The following is a 19,379-nucleotide window of genomic DNA, read 5'->3' as shown; positions in this document are numbered from 1 at the left end:
TTTCTGCTGTGATTGGTGGGTTTGGTTGGTTACATTGGTTACACTAGTATGGTAAACTACTTCGTTGAATATGGCTGGTGTTGCTAATTAAAAAGAACCCACCTATATTTTTTCCTCCCCAAATAATGGCAAAAATGTATGTAATATTTCTAATTAATGTTTGAAAATATTATTTATAATGCTTAGGGTTGTGAGACAGTACGTGTCAATGGAGAGAGGGTACTACATGGAGAACAGAAGTCCATAACTGTGACATTACTCCCCCCTCCCCGAAGGCCTCCATGGCGAAGTAGTAAGCTTGGATGACCATACTGGATCTAGAGAATCGGGCGGCCATGGCAGATCTGGAGACTCAGGGGCCCATTGCGGATCTGATAGACTCTGGGGCCCATGGCGGAGCAGTCTCGTGGCTGGATCCCTACTGCAAACCCTTAAACTCAGGGCCTGAAGCAGACACAGGAGCGAGCTCTGGGGCTGGAGCCAACACTGGAGCGAGCTCTTGGGCTGGAGCTGACACTGGAGCTAACTGAGGTTTAGGGGCCCTCCCTGTGCTTGATGGTATATCAGGAGCCCTCCCTGGGTTTAACCCAGGAACAGGAGCCTCTTCTGGGCTTAACAGGAGATTGGGAGCCCATCCTGGGCTTAACTTGGGATCAGGAGCCCATCCTAGGCTTAATTGGGGATTGGGAGCCTCTTCAGGGCTTAACTCAGAAACAGGAGCCTCTTCTGGACATAAAAGGAGATCGGGAACCTCTTCTGGGCATAACAGGAGATCCGGAGGCCATCCTGGGTTTTAACTGGGGATCAGGAGCCCATCCTGGGCTTAATTTGGGAACAGGAGCCTCTTATGGACTTAACAGGAGATCGGGAGCCCATCCTAGGCTTAATTTGACAACAGGAACCCACTGTGGGCTTAACTCAGGGTGCTCAGGAGAAGAAGAAGGGTTGGATGGAACCGGAAGAAGCAAATAACACTTGGGAGATGAAGGAGGTTCAGCGTAGTGCCCTAGAGTGGAAGGGAAGAGGATGGGTGCTGAGAAACCTGGGGGTAATGCCATGTCCATGAACCTGTGGGCTGGCAATGGAGGGAGCTCTGGAGGAGAGGATAGTTTAATATATATATATGGCTTGCCATATGAGTGGGGAGTAGGGATCGTGGACAGTGGCCCTGGCATAGCTGAATGATGAGGCCTTGACTTCGCCACAGGCTGTCACGTGATGAATAAACAACTTGAAAAACCTGAATACTCGATAGATGAACTAATTAATTCTCTTTTCGGCTCAAGACTGCATTGGTTGCGCTTCTGGGTCTGTCACGTGATGAACGAACAACTTGAAAAGCACTTACTCTTTGTCACGGTTTGTAAAACTTCTCTTGATCACTATGTGGTTGGAGTTTTGTATGTCTCTCGTCAGCACTTATAATTTCTTGTGGGCGTCTCCATTAATTGTTCAACAGCCACAGCTGCCACTCATCACCTGCTCCCTATATATTGCCTTTGTCTTTCATCTTGTGTTTGTCAGATTGTTGTTTGAATCTCCCTGTTACATGCCTGTTCTTCTCCACGCTGGATCCTAAAGCCTCTGCAACCCCATCCACTCTCAACATTGGATTGCTCATCTCAGTTCCTGTGTCACGCTCTCCTGCTGCCTCATCCCACCACTACTTCCTGGACACCTGGACTTCATCTCTCTCCATCCCGCTGTCCCTGCTGATTACTACTGTTTAATTATGTATTTTTTCATTGAACTATTATTCACTTGCAGTTGCTTCCTCGATCATCTTACCGTTAAACTCCTGAAGCGGCCAACAATTCTCTGTTACCAATGTCATAGTTACATTCGGCGGGTGATAAACAATGGGAAAAAAAACGTGCAAGGGTGCATCTTATCGTCTGAGAAAGCACGTTGGGAAAGTACTGCACCTAACCCCACCTCTGATGCGTCGACCTCCACTACGAACTGACATGTGGGATCAGGGGCGACTAAGATGGGAGCCGAAACTAAGCGACTTTTGAGATTGGCGAATACAGCTTTGGCCTTCTCCTTAAACACAGAACCAGATACAGAAGAACAAGCAGACACCAGACAGGACTCATGACAAAGTTCGCTCCACGTGGTGATGGAGTTGGAACCCCAGTCCACTCATGGATTGTGCTTAGCCAGCCAAGGGTGACCTAGGATAATGGGTGTTTCTACTACTTCCTGGACACGTGACATCATCTCTCTCAATCCCATTGTCCCTGCTGATTACTACTGTTTATTTGTGTATCTTTCCTATATACTATTATTCACTTGCAATTGCTTCCACAACCTTCTTACCGTTACACTCCTGAAGCGGCATACACAGCAGCGCAGGTCACCTTTCGACTGAACCTACACTCACTCTCTCCATCACGCCTATCTTTTGTGGTTTCATTCTCACTTCCTTCAGTCTCTCAGTTTTCAGCTCTGGACATGAACAGTGCTACTGACACTCTTTGCTCCACTCTAACCTATTGCTTGGACAACTTTTGTTCACTGTCATCTAGACCAGCATGCACCACCCTATCTGCCCCCTGGCTGTCCAATGTTCTCCATGAACATTGGTCTAAACTCAGGGCTGCAGAGAGGAAATGGCATAAATCAAGAAACTCTACTGACCTCAGTGTGTATCAGTCTCTCCTCTCTTCCTTCTCTGCAAATGTATTCACTGCTACAAAAAAAAAAAAAAAAAATACCAAAACAAAATTAACAACTGTTGTGACACTCGGACACTCTTCAAAACGTTCTCTTCGCTTCTTAATCCACCTCCACGTCCTCCTCCATCGACTCTTACAGCTGATGACTTTGCAGTTTTCTTCACAAATAAGACAAGAACCATCAGTGACCAATTCTCCACACTGCAGACCGAGGATAACTACACAATGACTAATGCACTCTCTCTACTTCTCTTCACTCTCAGAGACTGATGTTTCCAAACGTATCCTGTCCAATCATCCTACTACTAGTCCACTTGATCCGATCCCCACTCACCTCCTTCAAGCGATTTCTTCTTTAGTCATACTTTCACTTACTCACATTATCAACTCCTCTCTTCACTCTGGAACATTTCCCTCAGCATTTAAGAAGGCTTGGGTAAGCCCACTGCTTAAGAAACTAAAGAAACATCTCTAAATCCAGCACTTCTAGAAAACTACAGACTGGTATCTCTTCTTCCATTCATTGCAAAGACATTTGAGCGAGTTGGGTTTAACCAGCTCTCTATGTTCCTTATACAGAACAACCTCTTAGCCAGCACCCAATCTGGTTTCAAAAGCGGCCACTCAACTAAGACTGCCCTGCTCTCAGTTACGAAAGCCCTGCGACTGGCAAGAGCAGCTTCAAAATCCTCAGTGCTCATTTTGCTGGACCTGTCTGCTGCTTTTGATACTGTTAAATCACCAGATTCTCCTGTCCACCCTCAGAAAGATGGGCATCTCTGGAACCGCACTCCTGTGGTTTAAGTCCTACCTCTCTGATAGATCCTAGTCTTGGAGGGATGAAGTTTCTAAGTCACAACAACTTGCAGCCTGGAATTGAACAACATTTCGTCTGGTCAGAGGAGAGCTGGCCCCCCAACTGAGCCTGGTTTCTCCCAAGGTTTTTTTCTCCATTCTGTCACCGATGGAGTTTTGGTTCCTTGCCGCTGTCTCCTCTGGCTTGCTTAGTTGGGGTCACTTCCTCTACAGGGATATCATTGACTTGATTGCAAATAAATGCACAGGCACTATTTATCTGAACAGAGATGACATCACTGAATTCAATGATGAACTGCCTTTAACTATCATTTTGCATTATTGACACACTGTTTTCCTAATGAATGTTGTTCAGTTGCTTTGACGCAATGTATTTTGTTTAAAGCGCTATATAAATAAAGGTGACTTGACTTGACTTGCTACTGAGGTTCCTCAAGGCTCAGTACTTGGACCACTTCTCTTCTCCATCTACATGACGTCATTAAGATCTGTCATTCAGAAGCATGGCTTTTCTTATCACTGCTACACTGATGACACTCAACTCTACTTCTCATTCCAACCAGATGACCCAATGGTAGTTACTCACATTTCAGCCTGTGTGAGTGACATTTCTAGCTGGATAAATGACCATCACCTTCAGCTAAACCTTACTAAGACAGAACTGCTGGTGGTTCCAGCTAACCCATCGTTTCATCACAACTTCTCTATACAGCTGGGTTCATCAACCATAACTCCTTCTAGGACAGCCTAGAAGGCTGGGCATTGTAATGCTCTCCTGGTGGCCTTACTGCATGTACTATCAAGCCTCTGCAACTGGTCCATAATGCAGCAGCGAGGGTGGTCTTCAATGAGCCAAAAAAAAAGAGCTAACTTTACTCCTCTCCTCATCAGGTTACACTGGCTACCAGTAGCCGTTCGCATCAAATTTGCTTGCCTACAAGACGACCACTGGCACGGCACCAACATACCTAAACTCACTAGTTCAATCTTATGTGCCCTCCAGAAGTTTGAGCTCGGCAAGTGAACGACGCCCTTGTGGTGCCAAAGTTCAAAATCACTCTCACGGACCTGGACTATACCCAGTTGGTGGAATGACCTCCCAATCTCAATTCGAACAGCTGAGTCTTTACTGATTTTCAAAAAACATCTAAAGACTCATATTTTTTTCGTCAGCACTTAACCAACTAACACTAGCACTTACCTTTTCTTTTCTTTTCTGAATGTAAACTAAATGTATTTCAGTGGTGTAACAATTTACACCTTTAAAAAAGATTGAAGGTTTTAATTATAAAATTATGAAATATTTTAATATAAACATACATTAACAATGAAAAAATACACTACAATATAAACATAAACACACTTTATAAAGCACAAAATAAGTAAATTATATTTACAGTATATTCATAATTCAGGTCAATTTAGTTTGTATCCAATGGTGTCAGTGCAGTCAAGTCAATAATTTTGCTGAATATTCTGTGTCTTCAACTAAGCAAACAGAAAGGCAAACAGAACAAAGAACCCAAACCATATCAAAACAAAGCTCAGTCAGGAAACCAGTTCTCTTCTGGCCAAACAAATGAATGTGGTGTGATTATTCCAGGCTGGATCGCAAATCAAATTGTGGATTGATATCATCCAGAATATTTTATCCAACTTCTGCTTGAAGAAATATCATGCCAGCAGATGAAGCTGGTAAATAGGGTCTGTGCAGAGGGCTTGTATGGTTCTCGTAGTCTTTGCTGAGGATCTGGGCTGGGGCCATCAATGAGGTCTTCACAAGGGGTTCTGTCATCTAGTTGACATGTTCTTTGCTGACATTCAGGAATGTGTTGTGGTCATTCTTGGATGCAGGTCCACCGTCTGGTCTGTATACAGACTGGATCAGCTGACTACTGTAACCTAGAAATAAGGGGGAGACAGTATATAAGCAACTGATATAAGCATTTATGTAATTCTTCTTAAAAATTAAAAGTACATTAGATATTATGGGTAGTGTTTCCAGTTCTGTTAATCCTAATTGTTGCTGCATAAAAATTCGTTTAATGGGGTAATATGATGTGATTTCTATTTTTAATTTTCTTTAGTGTATAGCTTATTTGTGCAAGTATAAGATATGCAGATTTACAAAACTCAAAGTCTCCCACAAAAGGATTAATTCTATTTAAAAGAGAAGTCTGATCCAGACCGGGCTAAAACACCTCATTCAATCACGCCCCCACATCTCACAATGGTTGAAATACAGGTGCATCTCAGTAAATTAGAATGTCATGGAAAAGTTAATTTATTTCAGTAATTCAACTCAAATTGTGAAACTCTTATATGAAATAAATTCAATGCACAAAGACTGAAGTCGTTTAAGTCTTGGTTCTTTTAATTGTGTTGATTTTGGCTCACATTTAATAACCCCCCCCCCCCCCCAGATGCCCAATAATAGTGAATTATTGGGCATCTGGAAAGTATATGAATTTAGTGTACATGTACTCAATACTTGATAGGGGCTCCTTTTGCTATAAGTACTGCCTTAATTCGGACTGGCATGGAGATGATCAGTTTGTGGCACTGCTGAGGTAGTTTTGAAGCCCAGGTTTATTTGACAGTGTCTTCAGCTCATCTGCATTTTTTATTTTTATTTTTTGGTCTCTTGTTTCTCATTTTCCTCTTGACAATATCCTAAAGATTCTCTATGGGGTTCTTCTCTGTCGAGTTTGCTGGCCAGTCAAGCACACCAACACCATGGTCATTTAACATTTGGTGCTTTTTACAGTGTGGGCAGGTGCCAAATCCTGCAGGAAAATGAAATCAGCATCTTCATAAAGCTGGTCAGATGAAGGAAGCATGAAGTACTCCAATTTTTTTTTGGTAAACTGGTGCAGTGACTTCGGTTTTCAGAAAACACAATGGATCAACACCAGCAGATGATATTGCACCCCAAATCATCACAGCATGTGGAAACTTAACATTGGACTTCAAGCAACTTGGGCTATGAGCTTCTCCACCCTTCCTGCAGACTCTAGGACCTTTGTTTCCAAATTAAATACAAAACCCTGCTCTCATCTGAAAAGAGGTGCAATCAGTACGGACATAGCCAGAGATGTATAAAGTACTAGAGACCCATACTTGAGTAAAAGTACAAGTGCTCTATCAAAAAAGTGACTTGAGAAGTTGAAGTGCTCTTTAAGTACCACACTTAAGTAGAAGTACTAAAGTATTCAACATTTTTTGTACTTAAGTATTGCAAGTAGTCTATTTTAAAATTTACTACTCAAGTACTGAAAGTAAAAGTAGAAGTATTGTGTTATGTAGCTATTAAAGAAAGTAGTCAAAAGTTTGAACATATTGTTTTTACTATTTCAAATGATTAACCTAAAGGACAATCACAATTCCTTTGACTGTAACTTCTTGTAAACAAAAAACGGTTACTAGGGTTCGTTAGCCCAATTTGCAAAATTATGTCATTAATAACTTACCGTCATGTTGTTTCAAACCCGTAAGACATCAGAGGGTCATTTAGAATTTTTTGAAGCATCGAAAATACATTTTGGTCCAAAAATAGCAAAAACTATGACTTTATTCAGCATTGTCTTCTCTTCCGTGTCTGTTGTAAGACAGTTAAAAACAAAGCATTTTGTGATATCCGGTTCGCGAACGAATCATTCGATGTAACTGGATCTTTTTGAAACAGTTCACCAAATCGAACTGAGTAGTTTTAAACGGTTCGCGTCTCCAATACGCATTAATCCACAGATGAATTAAGTTGTTAACTTGTTTAATGTGTCTGACACTCCCTGAGTTAAAACAAACCAATATCCCGGAGTAATTCATTGACTCAAACTGACTGAACTGCTGTGAAGAGAGAACTGAAGATGAACACCGAGCCGAGCCAGATAATGACTCGTTCACGAGTCAAGAACCGTTTCTGTCAGACGCGTCCGATTCGTGAACCGAGGAGCTGATGATACTGCGCATGTGTGATTTAGCGTGAAGCAAACCGACACACAGAGCGTCTGAAACGAACTGATTCTTTTGGTGATTGATTCTGAACTAATTCTGTGTTAATGTTATGAGCCCAGGTGCAGTCAACGCCAATGACGCCATTGCTTCGAGCGCAAAAGAATCGGTGAACTGTTTTCTTCAACCGGTTTATTGAATCGAACTGTCATAAAGAACTACCGGTGATCCGAAAACCGATGCAACCGGTTCTTGACTCGTGAACGAGTCATTATTTGGCTCGGCTCGGTGTTCATTTCTCTCTTCACAGCAGTTCAGTCAGCATGCGCAGTCTTCTTAATCGCTTGATTCGCTCAATGATGTGCCAGCTTCAAAAACCTGCCATGCCATCTACAGTTCTGGCAGTGGTTTGTAATGGAATGATTCGTAACATTTTTATAATTGTAACGAGTAACGGTGCAGCACATAAAAAAAATATCGGAGTAAAAGTATTAAACTCAGCGAAAATATGTACTGAAGTAAAAGTGGAAGTAGGAGAAAAAAATAATACTCTAGTAAAGTACAGATACTGCCTTTTAGTACTTAAGTACAGTAGTGAAGTAGTTCTACTTCGTTACTATACATCTCTGGACATAGCACAGTGCTCATTCAATAAATGCACAGCTAAACAGATGACTAGATTTAAATGTGACTAGTGTTTTAGCACATCTGATCTCTTCTGGAAGCTATTCCAACTGGGGGCAGCATAGTAACTAAAGGCGGACTCCCCTTGTTTTGTGTGAATCCTTGGTATTTCTAACTGACTCGATCCTAATGATCTGAGTGCTCTGTTAGGTTTATATTCAGTGAACATATCTGCAATATATTTAGGTCCTAGGTCATTTAGTGACATATATATATGAGTAAAAGTACTTTAAATCAATCTTAAATGTAACTGGAAGCCAGTGTAAGGACCTGAAGACTGGTGTGATATGCTCAGATTTTCTGGTTCTAGTCAGAATCCTGGCAGCAGCGTTCTGGATGAGCTGCTGCTGTCTAATGGTCTTTTTGGGAAGGCCGGTGAGGAGCCCATGACAATAGTCCACGCTGCTGGTGATAAAGGCATGAACAAGTTTCTCCAAGTCTTAACTGGAAACAAAACATCTAATTTGTGCAATGTTTTTTTTTAAATGATAGTATGCTGATTTAGTTACTGCTTTGACATGACTACTGAAACTAAGGTCTGTCTCCAGAATCACACCAAGATTCCTGACTTGATTTTTAGTAGTTTGACCCCTAGAGTCAAGGTATGCATTCACCTTGAGAACTTTATCTTTGTTTCTAAATGCAGTGACTTCAGTTTTTTCATTGTTCCTTGTATTCTAATTTATTGAGATGCACCTGTATTTGTATAATGCCACCAAAATATTCATGCAAAGAAAGAAGGTGTGGTTTCAGGAACCGCAGTAGTGTTGATGCAGCCGTGTCAGGGAGATGGTGCGTGTTTCTGTCTGAAAGCAAAAGCACTTTATTTGGCCTTTACGAAAATAGAGGAAATGAGAAATCATTGTTTAAGATTTATTTACAACAGAACAGCGCAACCCAGATGTTCACATTTGTGCGACACATTTTATGGATGACAGTTTCGTGAACCTAGGAGAGTAGCCTACAAGGCTGGCTGTGCAAAGGCTATTTCTACAAAACAAAATAAATTTACTTTGCTGCAACAATCTGACGCTTATTCTGAATCAGCTATTGTAATTATGTTTTCTTAACAGTTTTTGCTATTGACTGTTCAAATGCAGAATTTTGTGCAACATAGATTATCGCATTTTGTTTGTGTGTTTGTGAGAGAGAGAGTAGCGTATTAGTCCCGAACCAGACAAATTAAATATTCGATCAGGAGCATGTTTGAAACATGAGGAGCTGAATTCCACAAAACAGCCCAAGACAATAGGATGTTGTAAATCAAATCCATGCACCAATCTGTCTGAAAGCAAGTTAACCAACCAACTCTTTCATATACAGCTTTTTAAGGTCCCATGACATAAACTTTTCACTTTCTGAGGTTTTTTAACATTAATATGAGTTCCCCTAGCCTGTATACGGACCCCAAGTTTCTAAAAATATTAATCGGTGTAAATCGAGATCTTGAATATCCTCCTTATGACGTTATAAGGAGAAATGTTACCTCCCCTTTCTCTGCTTTGCCCGCCCAGAAAATATTTCCATCCCATGAGAAAATAAGCTAAGGATTTTAGTTTTTCCACAAGACGTGAGATATCATGGCTTTTGAGAAAGCAAAGCATAATAATTGCTCAATAATTATTGGATGTAGAAATGAACACTGCAGCCTTTGTTAGTTCCTTCATCCAAGCCCCAGAAGAACCAGTGGATTCATTTCATTTTCTCTGGAAATGCGCCAACACAAATTCCAAAAGTTTTGCATGTTGTGGCAAACATTTCACTGACGACTTTTCCTCAACTTGGGTCAGTACAGAGCTGGGCTTGCTGAACGTCTGAAACTAAAGTCTGGATGAGTACCAACTCTCTTTGGCTCAACTAACGTTACACACCTCGGACAAGTCAACTAATGTTATATAAGTGTGTTGCTTTACTGTTTATGCTTACTTAGCTTGTTACACATAGCTATGCAGCTAACATTATGCAATTACTTGCGCTAATTTAAAGGTAGACAGCATCAAGTATGTGTGTGAATACACACACTGTAACGCAAGTGTTGTACAATTCGTTATTTGGATAACCCTTTTCCTGTTGGTTATATGGCGCGCGATATCCGCATTTCAAGATCACAGAGCTTGATGTAATTGTAATAAGACAAATTACAGATGTTACAGATCTCTGTGTACTAGAACATCAATTTTTCATAGTTTTTCTCCCATGCTATCTCCAGCTTAAACCGCTAACACAGCAATTAACACCGATTTTAAAATTACCAGCATGTGAGAGAGAAGCAATAATTATTTTTTTTAACATGCAAATTTTATTCATAGAGCTGTACACAATGCACAAATCTGTATAAGTCTGTTTCAGATGTATACCACAATATATATATATATATATATATATATATATATATATATATATATATATATATATATATATACATTATATATATATATATATATACATTATATATATATATATATATATATATATATATAATTTCAAGATATGTGAAATATAAATTATGTAAACAAATAAATTATTTAATATAATTTTGTCATTTCATAGATCTAATTTTAAGTATTAATTTTATTCACTAAACATGCTTCTATCTTCTAACAAGTTGCTGTCATGGTTGGTAAACCGTGATCTCGGGGTGTTTGCACTTTGTGGTGAAGTCTGTGTTTCGCGTCTGCATTGATTAGATTGTGGGCATCTCCATTAATTGTCATCAGCAACAGCTGTCACTCATTACTCATCCCCTATATATCGGCTTGTCTCACGTCTTGTGTTTGTGAAATCGTTGTTTAATGTCGGTTACCTTGTTTGTTGGCTCTAGTGTTGTCTGCGTTGGATGTCTATGTTTTCCAGAACCTCATCCACTCTCTGCACATCCGCACATCCACTCAGCCATTGATTGCAATCTTTCCTTAGAAAGCCACATTTCTAGCATTTGTAAAACTGCATTTTTCCATCTCAAAAATATATCTAAATTACGGCCTATGCTCTCAATGTCAAATGCAGAAATGTTAATCCATGCATTTATGACTTCAAGGTTAGATTATTGTAATGCTTTATTGGGTGGTTGTTCTGCACGCTTAGTAAACAAACTACAGCTAGTCCAAAATGCAGCAGCAAGAGTTCTTGCTAGAACCAGGAAGTATGACCATATTAGCCCGGTCCTGTCATCGCTGCACTGGCTCCCTATCAAACATCGTATAGATTTTAAAATATTGCTTATTACTTATAAAGCCCTAAATGGTTTAGCACCTTAGTATTCGAATGAGCTCCTTTTACATTATACTCCTCTACGTCCGCTACGTTCTCAAAACTCAGGCAATTTGATAATACCTAGAATATCAAAATCAACTGCGGGCGGAAGATCCTTTTCCTATTTGGTGCCTAAACTCTGGAATAACCGTCCTAACATTGTTCGGGAGGCAGACACACTCTTGCAGTTTAAATCTAGATTAAAGACCCATCTCTTTAACCTGGCTTACACATAACATACTAATATGCTTTTAATATCCAAATCCGTTAAATGATTTTTAGGCTGCATTAATTAGGTAAACCGGAACCGGAAACACTTCACATAACACCCTATATACTTGCTACATCATTAGAAGAATGGCATCTACGCTAATATTTGTCTGTTTTTCTCTTGTTCCGAGGTCACCGTGGCCACCAGATCCAGTCTGTATCCAGATCAGAGGGTCACTGCAGTCACCCGGATCCAGTACGTATCTAGACATGATGGTGGATCAGCACCTAGAAAGGACCTCTACATCCGTGAAAGACAGCGGAGACCAGGACAACTAGAGCCCCAGATACAGATCCCCTGTAAAGACCTTGTCTCAGAGGAGCACCAGGACAAGACCACAGGAAACAGATGATTCTTCTACACAATCTGACTTTGCCGCAGCCTGGAATTGAACTACTGGTTTCGTCTGGTCAGAGGAGAACTGGCCCCCCAACTGAGCCTGGTTTCTCCCAAGGTTTTTTTCTCCATTCTGTCACCGATGGAGTTTCGGTTCCTTGCCACTGTCGCCTCTGGCTTGCTTAGTTGGGGTCACTTCATCTACAGCGATATCATTGACTTGATTGTCAATGATTGTCAACGTCCAAACCAAGTTAAGGTTAACAATTTAATTGAGGTTCAACAAATAAAAAACAAATGCAATATGGATAAACAAATGATAAAGATTGGCTTATTGAATATCAGATCAATTTCTACGAAAACACTTTTTGTAAATAATATGATAACTGATCATAATATAGATGTGCTCTGCTTGACAGAAACCTGGCTAAAACCTGATGATTACATTATTTTAAATGAGTCCACCCCCCAAGATTATTGTTATAAACACGAGCCGCGTCTAAAAGGCAAAGGGGGAGGAGTTGCTTCAATTTATAATAACGTTTTCAGGATTTCTCAGAGGGCAGGCTTCAAGTATAACTCGTTTGAAGTAATGGTGCTTCATATAACATTATCCAGAGAAACCAATGTTAATGATAAATCCCCTGTTATGTTTGTACTGGCTACTGTATACAGGCCACCAGGGCACCATACAGACTTTATTAAAGAGTTTGGTGATTTTACATCCGAGTTAGTTCTGGCTGCAGATAAAGTCTTAATAGTTGGTGATTTTAATATCCATGTCGATAATGAAAAAGATGCATTGGGATCAGCATTTATAGACATTCTGAACTCTATTGGTGTTAGACAACACGTTTCAGGACCTACTCATTGTCGAAATCATACTCTAGATTTAATACTGTCACATGGAATTGATGTTGATAGTGTTGAAATTATTCAGCCAAGTGATGATATCTCAGATCATTATTTAGTTCTGTGTAAACTTCATATAGCCAAAATTGTAAATTCTACTTCTTGTTACAAGTATCGAAGAACCATCACTTCTACCACAAAAGACTGCTTTTTAAGTTATCTTCCTGATGTATCCGAATTCCTTAGCATATCCAAAACCTCAGAACAACTTGATGATGTAACAAAAACTATGGACTCTCTCTTTTCTAGCACTTTAAATACAGTTGCTCCTTTACGCTTAAGAAAGGTTAAGGAAAACAGTTTGACACCATGGTATAATGAGCATACTCGCACCCTAAAGAGAGCAGCCCGAAAAATGGAGCGCAGCTGGAGGAAAACAAAACTAGAGGTATTTCGTATTGCTTGGCGGGAAAGTAGCATATCCTACAGAAAAGCATTAAAAACTGCTAGATCTGATTACTTTTCTTCTCTTTTAGAAGAAAACAAACATAACCCCAGGTATTTATTCAATACAGTGGCTAAATTAACGAAAAATAAAGCCTCAACAAGTGTTGACATTTCCCAACACCACAGCAGTAATGACTTTATGAACTACTTTACTTCTAAAATCGATACTATTAGAGATAAAATTGCAACCATTCAGCCGTCAGCTACAGTTTTGCATCAGACAGTGCACTATAGACCCCCTGAGGAACAGTTCCACTCATTCTCTACTATAGGAGAGGAAGAATTGTATAAACTTGTTAAATCATCTAAACTTACAACATGTATGTTAGACCCTATACCATCTAAGCTCTTAAAAGAGGTGCTTCCAGAAGTCATAGGTTCTCTTCTGACTATTATTAATTCCTCATTGTCATTAGGATATGTCCCCAAAACCTTCAAACTGGCTGTTATTAAGCCTCTCATAAAAAAGCCACAACTTGACCCCAGAGAACTAGTTAATTATAGACCAATCTCGAATCTCCCTTTTCTGTCCAAGATACTAGAAAAGGTGGTATCCTCACAATTATATTCCTTCTTAGAGAAAAATGGTATATGTGAGGATTTCCAGTCAGGATTTAGACCATATCATAGTACTGAAACTGCTCTCCTTAGAGTTACAAATGATCTGCTCTTATCATCTGATCGTGGGTGTATCTCTCTATTAGTTTTATTGGATCTTAGTGCTGCGTTTGACACAATTGACCACAACATTCTTTTGCATAGACTTGAACACTTTGTTGGCATCAGTGGAAGTGCATTAGCATGGTTTAAATCGTACTTATATGACCGCCATCAGTTCGTAGCAGTGAATGAAGATGTATCATATCGATCACAAGTGCAGTATGGAGTACCACAAGGCTCAGTTCTAGGGCCGCTACTCTTCACGCTTTATATGTTACCCTTGGGAGATATCATCAGGAAACATGGTGTTAGCTTTCACTGTTATGCTGATGATACGCAGCTCTATATTTCCTCGCAGCCCGGTGAAACACACCAATTTGAAAAACTAATGGAATGCATAGTCGATATAAAAAATTGGATGACGAGTAATTTCTTACTGCTAAATTCAGAAAAAACAGAGGTGTTAATCATAGGGCCTAAAAACTCTACTTGTAATAACCTAGAACACTGTCTAAGACTTGATGGTTGCTCTGTCAATTCTTCGTCATCAGTTAGGAACCTAGGTGTGATACTTGATCGCAATCTTTCCTTAGAAAGCCACGTTTCTAGCATTTGTAAAACTGCATTTTTCCATCTCAAAAATATATCTAAATTACGGCCTATGCTCTCAATGTCAAATGCAGAAATGTTAATCCATGCATTTATGACTTCAAGGTTAGACTATTGTAATGCTTTATTGGGTGGTTGTTCTGCACGCTTGGTAAACAAACTACAGCTAGTCCAAAATGCAGCAGCAAGAGTTCTTACTAGAACCAGGAAGTATGACCATATTAGCCCGGGCCTGTCCACACTGCACTGGCTCCCTATCAAACATCGTATAGATTTTAAAATATTGCTTATTACTTATAAAGCCCTGAATGGTTTAGCACCTCAGTATTTGAATGAGCTCCTTTTACATTATACTCCTCTACGTCCGCTACGTTCTCAAAACTCAGGCAATTTGATAATACCTAGAATATCAAAATCTACTGCGGGCGGCAGATCCTTTTCCTATTTGGCGCCTAAACTCTGGAATAACCTACCTAACATTGTTCGGGAGGCAGACACACTCTTGCAGTTTAAATCTAGATTAAAGACCCATCTCTTCAACCTGGCATACACATAACATACTAATATGCTTTTAATATCCAAATCCGTTAAAGGATTTTTAGGCTGCATTAATTAGGTAAACTGGAACCGGAACACTTCACATAACACCGTACTTTCTACATCATTAGAAGAATGGCATCTACGCTAATATTTGTCTGTTTCTCTCTTGTTCCGAGGTCACCGTGGCCACCAGATCCAGTCTGTGTCCAGATCAGAGGGTCACTGCAGTCACCCGGATCCAGTACGTATCCAGACCAGATGGTGGATCAGCACCTAGAAAGGACCTCTACTGCCCTGAAAGACAGCGGAGACCAGGACAACTAGAGCCCCAGATACAGATCCCCTGTAAAGACCTTGTCTCAGATGACCACCAGGACAAGACCACAGGAAACAGATGATTCTTCTGCACAATCTGACTTTGCTGCAGCCTGGAATTGAACTACTGGTTTCGTCTGGTCAGAGGAGAACTGGCCCCCCAACTGAGCCTGGTTTCTCCCAAGGTTTTTTTCTCCATTCTATCACCGATGGAGTTTCGGTTCCTTGCCGCTGTCGCCTCTGGCTTGCTTAGTTGGGGTCACTTCATCTACAGCGATATCATTGACTTGATTGCAAATTAAAACAGACACTATTTCAACTGAACAGAGATGACATAACTAAATTCAATGATGAACTGCCTTTAACTATCATTTTGCATTATTGAGACACTGTTTTCCAAATGAATGTTGTTCAGTGCTTTGGCGCAATGTATTTTGTTTAAAGCACTATATAAATAAATAAAGGTGATTGCAAATAAATGCACAGACACTATTTAACAGAGATGACATAACTGAATTCAATGATTAACTGATTTAACTATCATTTTGCATCATTGAGACACTGTTTTCCAAATGAATGTTGTTCAGTGCTTTGACGCAATGTATTTTGTGTAAAGCGCTATATAAAGGTGATTGACTGATTGATTGATTGATTGACACTTACCTTCGGCTCTATTCCCCGCAGTTCCTGTGCCATCCTCTCCTGCTACCTACTCACCGTCATCATCCGGACTACTCACCTTCTCTCCGCCATCATCCGGATTCCTCACCTCCTCACCACCACCACGGAGTGTCGTCTTCTCAGTCTCATTGTTCCTTTGGGTCTTATTGTTCATCTCACTTCATTAAAACTGTTAACTCGCACCTGTTTCCTGACTTTCCTTCACTCCACTGTCACAGAACGATCTCACCACCATGGAAGCATCGAGCACCAACACCCTGACGGACTTAATGCACCACAGTGGCCAACGCATGGATCAGCAGCAGGAGAGCATCTCTAACACCGGATGCCTCACATCACTCACCATACTGAACCCATCACACTGCTCACGTCTGGAAAACATTGCGAAACCATATCCTTTTTTCTCATGGACTCTCCTGTTGCTCCCATTTTGTTAGGTCACTCCTGGTTATCTAAACATAATTCACAAGTGGAATGGGGTTCAAACACTGTCACATTGTAGAGTGAAAGTTGTCATGAGTCTTGTTTGGTTTCTGCTTGTCCTGTTATCCCTGTTTCTGTCTTTCAGAAGGAGAACATGGTGTTGCCAAACATGCCCGTAGAGTATCTGGACCTGAAGGAAGTGTTCAGTAAGTCCCGTGCTGCTTCTCTTCCTCCACATCGTCCCTACGACTGTGCCATAGATTTAGTGTAGGTAAGTCTCCGCCTTTTTTGTGGGTAAAAAGGATGGTTCTCTGCGACCTTGCATTGATAACCGAGAGCTGAACAACATCACGATAAAGAACACCTATCCATTACCACTCATGTCTTCAGCTTTCGAGAGGTTTCAGGGAGCATCCATATTCACAAAACTGGATTTACGTAATGCATTATCATTTGGTCCGCATCAGGAAGGGGGATGAATGGAAAACTGCCTTTAATATCCCTAGAGGGCACTTTGAATACTTGGTGATGCCGTTCGGGCTCTCCAACTCGCCCGGAGTTTTCCAAGCACTCGTTAATGACGTGTTGAGAGATATGGTAGATCAGTTTATATATGTTTACCTGGATGACATACTGATTTTTTCTACATCTCTCCAGGAACACGTTCAACATGTCAGACGAGTGCTTCAGAGCTTACTTGAGAATGGGCTTTTTGTCAAGGCGGAGAAATGTGTATTCCATGCACAGTCTGTTCCCTTCCTAGGGTATATCGTCTCGTCCGAGGGAATACGTATGGACCCTGAAATGAGTCCTGGAGCAATCTAGAAAAGTAATTGGTTGTTGGCCGTCAAATTAGCATTGGAAGAGTGGCATCACTGGCTGGAAGGTTCAGGGGTTCCTTTTATTGTTTGGACCGATCATAAGAATTTAGAGTACATTAGAACTGCCAAAAGACTCAATTCCAGGCAGGCTCGGTGGGCACTTTTTTTTCGGTCACTTTGAGTTTACTTTATCGTACCGCCCGGGTTCCAAAAATGTCAAACCCGACTCTTTATCACGCCTTTTTGATTCCTCCGCCCGCCCGATGACTCCCGAGTGTATTTTACCTGAGAAGTTAGTGGTCTCAGCACTCGAATGGGAGGTCGAGTCGAAGGTCAAGACGGCCTTACAAGGGATAACGCCTCCGTCCGGTTGTCCACCGACAGACAATGATTCTGGTGGCCACGTATGGCTCGTGACGTCTGCGATTTTATTTTGGCTTGCTCAGTTTGCGCCAGTGGTAAGTCATCTAACTGACTAATGTGTGGCTTTTCTTTACAACTACAAATCGCACTGCCACAGGTGTTCAGTTGTTTTGAATCAAAAATAACTTCATACAGAATGCCCAAGAACATACTTTAAACTTACTGCCCTTAAAGTGACGTGACATTCAGCCAAGTATGGTGACCCATACTCAGAATTTGTGCTGTGCATTTAACCCATCCGAAGTGCACACACACAGAGCAGTGAACACACACACACACACACTGTGAACACACACCCGGAGCAGTGGGCAGCCATTTATGCTGCGGCACCCGGGGAGCAGTTGGGGGTTCGGTGCCTTGCTCAAGGGCACTTAAGTCGTGGTATTGAAGGTGGAGAGAGAACTGTACATGCACCCACAATTCCTGCCGGCCCAGGACTCAAACCCACAACCTTTCGATTGGGAGTCCGACTCTCTAACCATTAGGCCACAACTTCCCTTAAAGCTCATGTGTACAGAGACCACAAAGCAGATGGACCTTTAAGGAATAGTCAGCCACCATTATGTGATGCTACTCCTATAAAATGTGACTTTTGTGCTGTAAGGTGTGAATCTTCACCTTTAGTGTGTAATTTGAGGTCACACTTGCAAAATATCACTCTCTTCTATTTTAAACTTCAGGCTAAACTACTGTTACCTGCTACTACAATACAGACTATCATTGAGGGATATCAAGATGTCCATGATATCAGTTTGACAAATTTGCTTAACAACTTAAGTGACAAACTTACTGTCCTTGGAGTCCCAGAGGCCACAATCAATAACATTATGGTGGAACTCAGAAAATAAGACCTCCTTTCTGCCTGTAACAGTGGACCTTTGAGCACAGACCAGAAAAGAAAGACAGCTTTTAAGAAAAATTTTAATTATGTTGAGCCTGTACCTCTGTTTTTAGGTAATGATGATAAAGGTAGGGAATCATTTTCCCAGTATGTACCTGTTCAAGAAACATTGGCTACACTTTTTAAAAGCAAGTCTATTCAAGAACAGTATGCAGCAACACGTTCCAAGGCATCATCAGATGGTCTTTTCCAGGACATTAATGATGGAAAGGGAGCTCAGTGCAACCCTTTATATATATATAAAATGGAGCCATCCTTGCTTGGTCTGATACTCTATCAGGATGCGTTTGAAGTTGTCAATCCACTTGGCTCTTCAAGAAAGAAACATAAGATTGTAGCAGTTTATTTAACTCTGACAGATATTTTGCCTCATAACAGATCCACCACAGATCAAATACAACTTGTTCTCTTGTGCAACGAGCAGGCCTTTAAATATTTGGGGATAGACAAGGTATTTGAGCCTCTCATAAAAGACCTGAAAGCTCTTGAGAAGACTGGTATTGTGACAGGTGATGGGCAAATTGTCAAAGGTCGACTGTGTGCTATCTCAGGTGACAATTTAGGGTCTCACAGTATCGGCGGTTTTGTTGAGAACTTCAGTAAGAGACATTACTTCTGCAGATACTGTGATGTAGAAAGAGCTACTTTTCAGAACT

Source organism: Carassius auratus, unplaced genomic scaffold, assembly GCF_003368295.1.
Source record: "Carassius auratus strain Wakin unplaced genomic scaffold, ASM336829v1 scaf_tig00216901, whole genome shotgun sequence".
In the NCBI taxonomy this organism is placed as follows: Eukaryota; Metazoa; Chordata; class Actinopteri; order Cypriniformes; family Cyprinidae; genus Carassius; species Carassius auratus.
Note: the sequence above shows the minus strand (reverse complement) of the source record.